The sequence below is a fragment of the Enhydra lutris genome, unplaced genomic scaffold (assembly GCF_002288905.1).
Source record: "Enhydra lutris kenyoni isolate GAN:26980312 unplaced genomic scaffold, ASM228890v2 scaffoldscaffold44, whole genome shotgun sequence".
Classification (NCBI taxonomy): domain Eukaryota; kingdom Metazoa; phylum Chordata; class Mammalia; order Carnivora; family Mustelidae; genus Enhydra; species Enhydra lutris.
In genome coordinates, this window is record NW_019154128.1 from 883,962 (window position 1) to 896,637 (window position 12,676).

The window sequence follows — 12,676 nt, forward strand, 5'->3', positions numbered from 1 at the left end:
TTCACAGCTCTGTTGGCATCCTGCCCCAAGCCTGGTGCCTTTTCTCAGCCAGCCATGAGCCTGGAGAGCCCACTCCCCGCATTGGTCTTTCAGATTGGCCTCAAGGTCACAGCATCCCAAATAATCAAAGCCTCGCTCTTGGGCTTTTAGGTTTCCTGAAGGACCTGATCTCTCAGGCCGTTAGGGCTGCTGCAAAGGCTCAAGAACCACACTCCAGCCCCTGACTCCAGGGGTGAGTGGCAAGAGAAACGAGTCCTGACTCTTGGCTTTGCCATTTTAAGTGAGGGTCCTAAAGCATTGGAGGGGCTGTGGAGTGCCCCCCAGCTTCCCTTCCTGTCCTCTGGGTGCTGTGCTGTGTCTGAGTCTTTCGAACACTTCGCTCTGTCCTCTGCTCCTTGCCTCTTCTCCTCTGCCCCATGCTTTCACCCTCTGACCCCTACCCTCACCCTTTGACCCCTGCCCCCACCCTCTGCCCTCTGGCCCCTGCCCTAAGGAAGCCCTTCCCCACAAGCCTTCAACCTCAGCCCACTGAGTGTATTTGCCTGTTTTATTTTCTTTTTTTTTTTAACCTGCTGAAGGAAGGAATATTTCATGGTTATTAATGAAAGTGATAGCAATCCCTTGTGTATTTATCTTAGATTATGTGGTCGTTATAAGATGAAGTACCTCAAGCAGTCAGTCTGCGGTTGATTTGAAAACAGACGAGTCTCAACAATGAGCTTAAGGAAAGGTGTCAGGTATAAATCTTGTCTTCAAACAGCCAGGGTGCATTCCAGACTTCAGAGACACTTCTTTGTATAAAGGTGCTTTTTCCCCACCGCCTTTCTTTTCCTTGGGCCTGGAGGAGGATGAAAGTGCAGGGGTGTGTGCGTTCGTTCGTTTAGTCTGATAATGAGGGCGAGGCTCACGGGCATGGTAATTTGGCAGCTTTGGCACTTCCTGTAACAGTTTTAATTTTTTTTTTTTTTTATCCAAAGGCTGCTTAAAGACAAACATTTTTTGTTAAACTGCTGGTAGTTCATTTTCTGCAGGAACCGTGCAATTAATCTTGTTTATATTAAAGAGACAGGTTGCCTTTGTCAGCTTTCCTGAGCTATAATTAATGAAGATCAAAAACGTTACAAAGACATAATATTTAGCTTAATGCAGATGAGGCTGGGCAACAGCTGCATCAATTAGAGGAGCAAAAGGGAAAACAAATATCCTTTCCTTTGGAGTACCTCCGATACATTAAAAAGCAAGGATCCCGAGGCATCCTCCCTCCACCAACCTTCCTGGGTAGGCCTGGTGAAAGACGGGGTTTGGATATCAAATGGTGGGTGATGCCCCATCAATTACACTTTAAAGGCAGTTGGAGGAACCGCACGTCTCTCTTCACTTAGCTGAAATGCATCCAGGTGTGTGGCTGTGGTCTGAGAATGTCTTCATGGAGGAGGCTGTGAGGAAACTGGGATGGCAGGTAGAACCTGGCAGAACCATCTAGCCCATGGGAAACATGAAACACAGCCCGACCACTTTACTTAGAGCCTCTGTTTGAGGGACCGTTATTAGGAAAGCCCAAACAGAACCTACGAGGTGCGCTCCCAACAGTAACATTAGCGGCCCCGCCCATGACTTCCTGACCTGGTGACTAAGACCCGTGGTCTCCAAGCCAGAGCGTAAGAGGGATCGCCTCCGCCTCTAAACAAAACAACCTGGGCTTTCATCTGCCGCAAGAAGCCAGTGGCCTGGGAGCCCACAGCGTTACTTCGTGGAGACCTGGAGGGGCTGGGACTGGATGTTAGTGGCAGCCACGACAGACCCTTCCCCCCAAGCTCGGGAAATAGGACTGGGGAAATTGGAGAAGGTAGTGCAAAGTCAGCCAATTAGAGTCATCACCTCCTCAGCTGGGATCCTAACTGCAAAAGTCCAGAACAAGGAAGAAAATGCAAAACAAACCATCAGCCAAAGATTTTCAGCAAATTCCAGTGATGCAGGATGATGGCTGAGCAGGTGGAAGGAGCTGCCCATAACTGGGTATCTACAAAGGAAAGGTCAGTCCATCAGCCAGGTTATAACCATCTAACCAGAAAAGCCCCCCGTGGGACCCCTTGCACGACACCACATGCAGAGTCTACCTGGAGGGACTGACAAATGTCAGAAGCTTCCTATCTGAAGGACTTGGTGCACAGCTGGTGAGCAGTAGGTGGAGGACATGAAACATTTTCAGTGGCATCAGGAATACCCAGTGTTCAAAACCAAACTGTGTTCTTACCCAAAACTAAACCAGAGGTCTTGTCTGGGTCATAAAGGATGCCTATACAGGAACCATCCTCACACATCATGCCTTTAACTTTGTAATTGCCCTTTTATGGATCAGTGTCATCATTGACTATCATCAGACAGACTTAAAGATGCTTATTGTTCAGTATTTGTAATAGTAAACATTGGAAAATGACCTGAAGATCAGATATTAGGGGATTTGTTGATTGAATTATGGTCCATCCATATAGAGGAAAAGTTCCGACCCATTAAAAAGAATGCAGTTTATGAATAATTAAAGCTATAAGGGGAAAAAAGGCAAATGCTGAGGAGTATGTATACTGCTATCCTAATTTCATTCTTAGAGATATCTATGTGCAAATAGAAGACTGAAAGAAAATGCATCAAAATGGATGGATTGTGATTTTTATTTCTTCTATTTTTCTTTTATTTTCCAATTTTTTTCATTGCAGAAAATTTCCAAAATTGGAAAATAGCTTGTGTTCATTAAACTTATTATGCACCAACCACTGTTAGCACTTTATACATATCTTCTCTCTTAATTCTTGCATTCTGAGATAGGACCTAATGGTATAATTTTACTAATGAGACACCTTAAACACAGAGAAAATTAAATGATTTGCCCAAAGTCACATAGCTAGCAAATGATCAACCCAGATTTTGAACCTAAGAAATCTGACTTAAGGGTCCTAAAGATATAGTCATCACCCTCTAATGCTATTATTCCAATCAGTTTGTGAGTGCCTTCCTGGGAAAGATGCCCCAGTCACTTGCAACCTTGTATGAATTTCTGTATAAAATTATTTTCTTAGGGACAGTTGGCTGAATCAAAATCACAGAGGGAATGGGTAGAGGAAAGCAGGTAAAAACAGAGAATTCAGGGACCTGACAAAACACCATACAAGGCACAGGTCTAAGTGAGAAAGGCACTGACTGGAATGGAAAGACAAAGCATATGTTTCACAAGTTTGCCAAGAGGAGTTGGTAGGGAATCTTTTTCCAAATATAGTTTCTGGGTGGATAGCCGTATGGATGGGGTAGAAGCCACACTTACCCAATCCTATCATGGTCTCCAATTTGGAAGAGAGAGGACAGGTTGACTTCAGAAAATCTGTGAAATTCTATCAAGTCATTAACCATTTAAATGATAAACAGAAATTTCAGGCCATGTATCCTTTGTTTCCATCCATAACCATCTGCCCAGCACACTACATTCATCCTGCTGGTTCTGGAATGGGTTTCTTGTTCTGAAGAGAACATGCTCGAAGACACAGAATTCATGCCTTTAAATACTTCCTGTGCTCTTTGCGTGGCTATAACTGAAGGATCTTATAAGGATGTGGTGAAGGAATTGGTGGGTCGCAAGTGTTACATTTCTTCATCAACTTTCCTGAGTGATAATAGTAAGAAGTCTTGGACAGGACAGTCTCCTACACAGAGAGGCTCCTTGAATTGTTTTTCTGACCCTAGAATTTTTATCATCCTTTTCAGGAGAGAGCTGAGAAGTGCAAGGATCTTGGCAATCTTTTGTGTCCCATTCGTAGTTTGTAGGAAAACATTATTTCAAAGAATAACCATGTTCTTGGTCCCTTCTACCTACCAGTCTGGTTCAACTTCAGTTGATTCTTGGACAAACAGATGACGGTAAAAGAGCAGAGGAAAGACTCGGAAACTCTGAACCATTTTCTTCTGTCCAGCTTGCCCCCTCCGTCAAGTTTTCTAGATGCTTCTTTTTTGTTTCCATTGCCACCACCCTACTTTAGGACCTTATTTTCATATACCCACCTCCAGTGTCTCATCACTCAGAGCTGTCCTGCAAGGACACCATCAAACTAATTTTCCTGTGTCCTGGCCCATCAAAAAGAACTTCAGAACTGGACAGATATAGGAGCCAATTTCAACTGTTTTCAGGCATTGGGCAACAAACAACACAGTTTGTGTTGTGATCCTTAAGAGAAGAGAGACATATTCATTACCCAGCTTTCTGATGGGAGGCACTTTCTAGACCACAGTGTGGCCAAGCAGAGAGGCCATCTCACTGAGATGAAAAGGCGATGATATGGGAATTTGGGGCTGATAATGTATCTAGAATCTGTCGGACAAGATACCATATAGGAAAGAGCTACACTGAAGGGAACCCCATAAACTGACATGAGGGTTCCCCATGGGTCCTTGGCTAAGACTCAACACAACACAGCAGAGAGCAGCTTCTACAGGGTTATGAGCTGAATAGACCTCAGAAGTTTCACAGAGCTGGGAAAGTTTGGAGTGTTGGCACAAGCAGGGTGGAAAAGCCTCACTGAGAACTTCAAGCCATCAAATGGCACCCCCAAAGTCCATGCCTTAGGTGTAAGGATCATGCATTAGGACTAAAGAGAAAAAGCTAAATAGATGTGCCCTAATAAAGAATGAAGTCCAGCCTGATGGTTCCAAGAGAATATGCCAGTAATTTACACCTTCCATAGTGAAACCCAACACTCTTCCGAAGTAGATGCTCTACAGCAAATCATTATAATGTCCAGCAGTAAAATGGTAATGTCCAGCAGTAAAACCACTACCAGACATAAGAAGAAGGATAATGTGACCCACAATTCAGGGAAAAGTAGTCAATAGAAACAGATCCAAAGACAACAAAAGTGTTGGAATTAACAAAGACTTTAGGATATTTAATATCCACATGTTCAGTGATTTAAAGGAGAAGTTGGATGTAATGAGTGAACAGATAACAATTCTCAGCAGGGAAAGTGAAATTATTTTTTTTAAAAAGGGAACTCTAGGGCACCTGGGTAGTTCAGTGGGTTAAAGCCTCTGCCTTCAGCTCAGGTCATGATCTCAGGGTCCTGGGATCGAGCCCTACATCGGGCTCTCTCCTTGGTGGGGAACCTGCTTCCCCCTCTCTCTCTGCTTGCCTCTCTGCCTACCTGTGATCTCTCTCTGTGTCAAATAAATAAATAAAATCTTTTTAAAAATAAAAAAATAAAAAGGGAACTCTAGAACTGGAAAGTACAATATCTGAAATATATTCACCAGTGGGCTTAACAACATGTTGGAGATTGTAGAAGAAAGAGGCAGTGAATTGAATTCGGATCAACTGAAATAATCAAATCTGAAGAAGAGAGATTTAGAAAACACATCCTGTTTTCCTGTTGTTCAGAAAACCCTTGTTTGGTTAATGAAAACTAAATCCTATTATTTAAGGCCCTTTGCAATCAATCTCCAAACTACCCTCCAACCTGATCTGCTAATACCTTTCAGGTGAACACACCATTTCAACCAAAGCAGCAAACAAACTACCCCAGCACCACCTGTAACCTCCCCACCCTCGCCCCTTCCACACATCATCCCCACACCTCAAATTCTTTTCCCCGCCTCAGATTCTTAAGACAATATCAAATGCCACTTCATCCATGAAATTTTCTTCATTCTGCCCAACCAGCAATGTAATTTTTCTCTTTTGATCTGCTCCCAAAAAAGCAAACAAAAAAGCAAAGCAAACAACAACAAGAAAAAACTGATGTTTGTGCTCCCTAATGGAAATAGTCTTGATCCTACTTTCAAGGTTATTTGCCTGCTATCTAAGCCTTCTCGTTAGACTGGAAGAGTCTCAAGGGCCAGTCTGCATCTTACTCATCCTTATGTTCCTTTTGGTATCCCAGCAGCCCCTGGAAGGATGATGATGTTTGTTGAATTATTCAGGATATGATAAAGCAGTCCACAACATGGGTATTTGTTCTGGTAATAGTGTTGCCAAAAGTTTTCACTGCATATCATAGATCTAAGAGAACCTCATGGACTAGTAGAGATGGAGGAACATTTAGCTGTGATCTAATATAGTATACCCACTTTATAGTTAATGAAATTGAGGCCTCTGGAAAGGAAACACCATCCTAGTCCAGTGCTCTTTCCTCTAAAACCATGTTACCTCTATCTGTGTGCTGTGTCTATAAACAGGATTACGTATAGGATTTGAAACAAAGAATTTCAGTTTAAATTCTGGTAAGACTAACACTTCCCATCAAGATACGCTTGATATTGGAATTCCTTTTGATTCTAACATTCACGATCTGGTAGAAAAGTAATCATCATACCCTTTCTGGTTGAGCTTTTGTCTGACCCCAGACACAGTGCTGCCCAGATAACAGAAATAACTGACAGCTGACTTCTTTGTGATCATCTGCTAAGGTTAGGGTTCCTCTACTATGGTACTGTGCTGTAGCCACTGGAATTAAGGTCCACTTGCCAGGATATATCTGCAAGATGGATGTTGAGATGATTCTCACTCACCTGTGGGGTGACCAGGGAATGGGAAAGAGGGGCCTCCGCATGATAAGAGTCCACTGAGGAAGAGCACCAAGCTATAAAGAATTCCTTCAGGATGCTGAGAAACCCCCAGATAGATGGGTATCAGCCTGGTGAGCAAGCACAAGAAATGGGTGCCTCCCTGAGGCTGGGACAATGCCTGGAAGATGGCTCACAGCTGGGTCCCCTAACCTGGCAGCTGTCCTTGGAGGTAGAAGGCTGCCTCACCATGGTCACTCCCTTCTCCTGGGTGCATCCCACATCCGGTGCGTGGCTGATATGGGGGTGTAAGGGCCTGGTCCCATTGCTCCAAATCAAGACAATTCTGTAGGTCCTGCCTGGCTCCCTTGAGGTCTTTCTTGGGATTGCCTTTGCAGCCCAACTTCTCCCATCCACAAGTGTTGATCCCCGAAGCTCTCTCTGATAAATGATGTGTACTTCAGTCTCCAATTCAGGGAGCTTTTTGGAAAACATGACCTGAGAAGGGAGAGAAGGCAGAGGAAAGTTCCAGAAGAGCAGAGGTGAAGCCTAAAGGCCATTTGGTACTTCAAAAGCACCACTAAAAGCCCTGTTGACATGCTGTGGGGAGTCATGTCACACTAAAATGTGAAGGAATAAACAGTCCCTTGCACTTCCCTGATTACTCTGGCCCTGGCCAAGCTCACCTGCTCTTAACGCCTTCAGCCCTTATGAAAGAAATACACATCTCAGAGGGTATTATTGTCTGTTTTGCCTTGCAGGGTTGGGTATTTCGCTATGGCTGTAGCATTCAGTTCCCCAGCTGGGAAGCTCCTTCCTGTGATCAGAAATCATGCCATCGGGGCTGCCTCCCCACAGAGCCATGGCCCAGGCAGAGCTCAGTGAACACAACCATCTGGTCATTGACTTGTCCGTTTTGCTGCAGCCAGTCCTCACAGCTCTTAGAGGGATGCATTCCACCTCCTCCCAGACACACTAACTTCTTCAAAAACTGAAGGAAATGAGGACATTAGCCTCAGTGAGCTCATAGACTCTTCAATTTAGAAGGGACATATTATTCTGAGGTCATTTTCCAGTCACATCTGCTTCGAAGGCAGCATGAAGACCTAGCCCATGATAAATCATAAGCAGCGTACATCATTATTTCAAGTGAGTCATTCTTTGGTGTTCAGGAAGAAATGAGAACATCCGTTTTCCATATGGCATACGGGGCTGGGGTGGGTGGGGAGGGCTGTCACCCAAGTGGGCTGTCTGACTCCACATCAGTCCTCGACCCCAGATGATTCTTGTTTACGATGGGGAAAGAATTGTTAGGGAAAAACTGTTTTAATGATAAAGCTAATCACAAGTTGTGTCCTCTTCTCCGAGGAGCTATGGCAGCAGGAAGACGATATTCACTTAGAGTAAGTGGGATGTACTAGGAAATGTCATTCCAAAGTGATGGGCCCTAGGCCCCAGCCACACATGACTGTTTGTAAGGAAAGGATGGATGGGCTCAGGCCACCCATGTTCTTCCGGTAACTAGAGAGCAAAATCACCAGACACTTCTTGTGCCTTTGCTTTTTCCCTTAGAATAATTATTTATTTTTTTATTCAAAATAGTGTATGCTCATAGAAAAAAAATCAAGCAATATAGAACAATGTAAAGAGGAAAGCAAGAAAAATATTCCCAATTCTCCCACCCAGAAACGACCATTACCAACATTAAGTGGACATTCCAAGTGTATGCATATGTCTGTTTATATGTGTGTGTGTGTGTGTGCACGTGTGTGTGTGTGCACGTGTGTGTGTGTGTGTGTGTGTGTGTGTGTGTGAAGTCCTAAGAGTATCTTCATAACTTTTGCTTCTTACACTGGTGAAAATAAAGGAATCCATAGTACATGAAAGAAATGTGAAGACCTCTATTTTAAAAATAGTCTCTTTGGAGAATAATTCACTCCAAGACCATTTTACTTTTTTTTAAGGTTTTTTTTTTTTATTGACATGTAATTGACACATACCCTTCTATTAGTTTCAAGTACACAGCAGAATGATTCAATACATGTATGTATGGACTGCAAAGTGATCTCTACCACAATACATTTCGTTCATACCCATCATCACACAGGTCAATTATTTTCTTATGATAAGAACTCTTAAGATCTGCTGTTTTAACTTTCGAATATATAGTGACAATATTATTACTATAGTCGCCACGCTGTAATTACATCCCCAGGACTAATTATTTTATAACTGGAAGTTTGTACCTTATAACCTCCTTCATGCCTCTCCCTCAAGCCCCCAACTTGTCTCTGGTTAACTGCCCAGCTCTTCCTTCTATCTGGAGTTTGAGGTGGGGTTTTGGTTTGTTTTTAGATGCCCCCTAGAAGTGAAATCACATAGTATCCATCTTTCTCTGTCTTCTCTGCCTTAGTTCACTTAGCCTAATGCCCTCGAGGTTCATCCATGTTGTCACAAAGGGCAAGACTTTGTTCTTTTCTGTGGCTGAATAGTATTTTGTGTGTGTGCATGTGTGTGTGTGTGTCTGCGTGTGTGTGTCATATCTTCTTTATCCATTCGTCTCTTGATGGACATTTAGGTTGCTTCCCTATCTTGGCTATTGCAAAGAATGGTGCAGTAGACATGGGAGGAGGGCAGATATCTTTTCGACTTACTCTTTCTGTTTGCTTTGGGTAAATACCCAAAAGTGGAATTGCTGCATCAGATGGTATCATATGATAGCGCCATTTTTAATTTTTTGAGGAACCTCCATATTGTTTCCCATGGTGGCTGCATCAATATACATCCCCACCAGTTTTACTTTTTTTTTTTTAAGATTTTATTAATTTATTTGACAAAAGATCACAAGTAGGCAAAGAGGCAGGAAGAGAGAGAGAATGAGAAGCAGACACCCCGCTGAGCAAAGAGCCTGATGCGGGGCTCAATCCCAGGATCCTGAGACCATGACCTGAGCTAAAGGCAGCAGCTTAACCCACTGAGCCACCCAGGCACCCCAATTTTACTTTTTGATACATAAAAACTTTTTAAGTGTATAAGAGTTTTTAGCATATAGGCTCTGGACAGAGAGTAAACCCTGTAAGAACTGCTCAGTGCTCAGGATAGTCCTGCCATCAGTGCCCGGCGGGTTACTGTTACACAGAGTCAGGCTCAACATACACCCCAAGCCCTCTGGTGTGCGTGAGCCTCAGAGGGATGCTGAGTGTGCTCAGGGGTGTGGGTCCTGGGATCTGCCTCCCATCACACCACATGGAGCCACACTGCCCTGTAGGTACTGAAATGAATGTCTGAAAAGCCTCCATGAAGTGCAGGGAGAAATGGAAAGGGAGGCATTCTGAGGCCTCAGAATATCTGGTAGTGCACCCAGGTTAATCTTGTACCTTGACGGCCCCTCACATCTGGAATGCTCCCCAAGTACATTTTCCAAGTCCTGTGGAGGACTGCCTGGAGGAGGAGGCTGGCGTGTCCTCAAAGACACAGCATTTGGAGGTTGTCCCAAACAGCTGACTCCTTCATGCCCAAGGGGTGGATGCTTCTGGTAACAATGCAGAGAAACGGAGGAAATGCACACACAGGCCAGGAGACATCATTCTGGCTGATTGTGTGTTAGATAGAAGAGAGGTCAGATGGGAAGACGGGGTGGAGGGTCAACATCTGCGTTATGAAAAAAATTCTGTGAAGCTGGTAGCCTTTGCAATCTGACTGTCCTCTCCCATGGTCTGCAATCAGATGCACTTCAGCTCCCGCTGTGCTCCCGGCCTCTCACTTCCTCCCCCTTGGACCTGAGGCTCAGTAAGCCCAGAATCTGTCTGATAGGAGCTGTATTCAAACCCATGTTCTCTGCTCCTCCTGGAAAGTCTTCCTTGCCCTGCCTTTTCAGCTTTCTTTTTGATTTTTATTTTTTAAAAGATTTTATTTCTGTATTTTGCAGAGAGAGAGAGGGTGAGAGAGAGAGCACAAGTAGGCAGAGCAGCAGGCAGAGGGAGAGGGAGAAGCAGGCTCTCCACTGAGCAGGGAGACAGATGCTGGGCTCCATGATACCACCCTGGGATCATGACCTGAGCCAAAGGCAGACGCTTAACCTACTGAGCCACCCAGATGCCCCGCCTTTTAAGCTTTTATTCTCTATTCCCACCCCTCTCCACTTCAAAACCTTCTCACATCATACTCATCCTACCTGCCCCATGAAGCCAAGCAGACAAGGCCTTTTAGATTGCACTTCTCTTCCCTTTCTCTCTGCTCACCTTCCCGGGGGCTTACCCATACAGCTGTACTTACATGTGGGTATGGCCTGCTGCCCTCAGAGGGGACACAGGTGGCCACGCAGGAGAGCAGCTGTCCTCACAGACCTTCACAAGTAGGCAGACTCACAGGCCCACACACCAGCCCGAGCCAGCATCTCCAAAACTCTGTTTTGCAAAGCTTTGCAGGATTGCAAAAGCTCTACAAAGCAGCCATCACCACCATCCATCTCTGGAACTCTTCCACCTTCCCCACCAGAAACTCTGTCCCCACGACCCGCCAGCTCCCCATCCCCACTTGTCCAGCCCCCAGCAACCACCATCCTTCAGTCTGTCTCCATCTGGCAACTTGAGAGACCTCACATCAGTGGAGTCACCTGGTGTTTGGTCTTTGGTGGCTAGCTCGGCGTGGTATCCTTCAGCTGTGTGACATGCATCAGTTTCCTCCTTTTATAATGCAAACTAGTATTCCATTGCATGTGTCTACCATATTTGGTTTCTCCCTTTGGGATCCACGCCATTTTAAAATATATATAGATCATTTTTATTAGCTGTATTTTTATTTTTAAATCATTCAAGATTCTTTTTCCTGGCACTCTTGCTGGCTGACATGTAAAACATTGGTGGTCCAAATAAACCAAGTTATATTCTTTCTACCCCGCCCTCTAATTAGCTCCCCTAAGAACTCAAGAGACATTTTCACTATTTAAGAATTTAATATTTCTTACTAATTACCAGGTTTCCAGGTTTTAAACATGTTTTTTTACATTTTAATACCAGCATACTATAATTCCAAATCCTTTGGCATCATCTTAGGGTTGTTGGCATGGGAATAAATAGCATTCAGACTGCCAAAGTAGTGAAATATGTAATGAAACACCTAATAAAAGGTGTCTTTAACTGTTGTGTACTTGGATTCGTTGGCATAACATTCCTTATCAGCCCCTGGAATAAACAGAGAGCTCCACTAGAGCAAGAATGGGGAGTGGGTTCGGGAGGGCTCAGCCACACACACTGCCTTTGTTTGGCTGATGGCCACACAGCCATTCATCCTCCATGAGGACTCCTGTCCCCTCGGCACAGACAGTGAGGCAGCTTGGTGGATGCAGTCACAGCTTCCGAGGCTTTCCCCAGGTCGGAAAGCTATGAACTGCACTCATGCACTTTCTTGTTTAGAAGAAAGGGTGCAATTTCCTGAAATCACCAAATTCATATACCATGGTGATCCTGGAAATCCTCGCTTCTTCCTACTAGGGGAAATGTCAGAACTTATAAATAAGCAGAGCCACCACAGGCCCTGTGCTTCCCCAGATGTCAGCTCCTCAAGGTTGGGTCCACATCCCTGGTCTGTGGTGTAAGAGTGTGGCCTCTGCAGCCAGGTGTCTGGCTCGGCCACTCAGCCCAACCTGCTGACTCACTCACACACTCCTGAAGTGTGACTTCAGGAAGGTCCAATCATGCACGGTGCTACAGTTGCCTCATCTACACAGTGGGAACCCCAGCAGGACCACCTCGTGGGCTGATGTGGCAACTGGACCAGTGCCTGCTCTGGGCAGCGCCCCAGGGGTGTGGGTGTCTGCGCCCATCCTAACCCAGCACTGAGTTCGGCATGTCTTCATTGAGGTCTACTGAGTGTGTGAGTGCTCTGATCGTCCCCAGCCTGTCGTCCTCCCCAGCAGGAGACCCTGCTTCACCCACTGTGAGCGTAACAGCTGTCTCAGGTTAAAGGCAAAAGTGTGGGCTCCATGGCCAACATCTTTCAGGCTTGATCGGTCTATTTTACTTTTCTCAGAGAAAATACCATTCCCACAGAACAGAGGAGGGCTTGCTCCTCTATAGCTGGGCGGTGTTTGCTTGTGCACACTCCTGAGTAAGTACCTGCATGGAGCCTTCACATC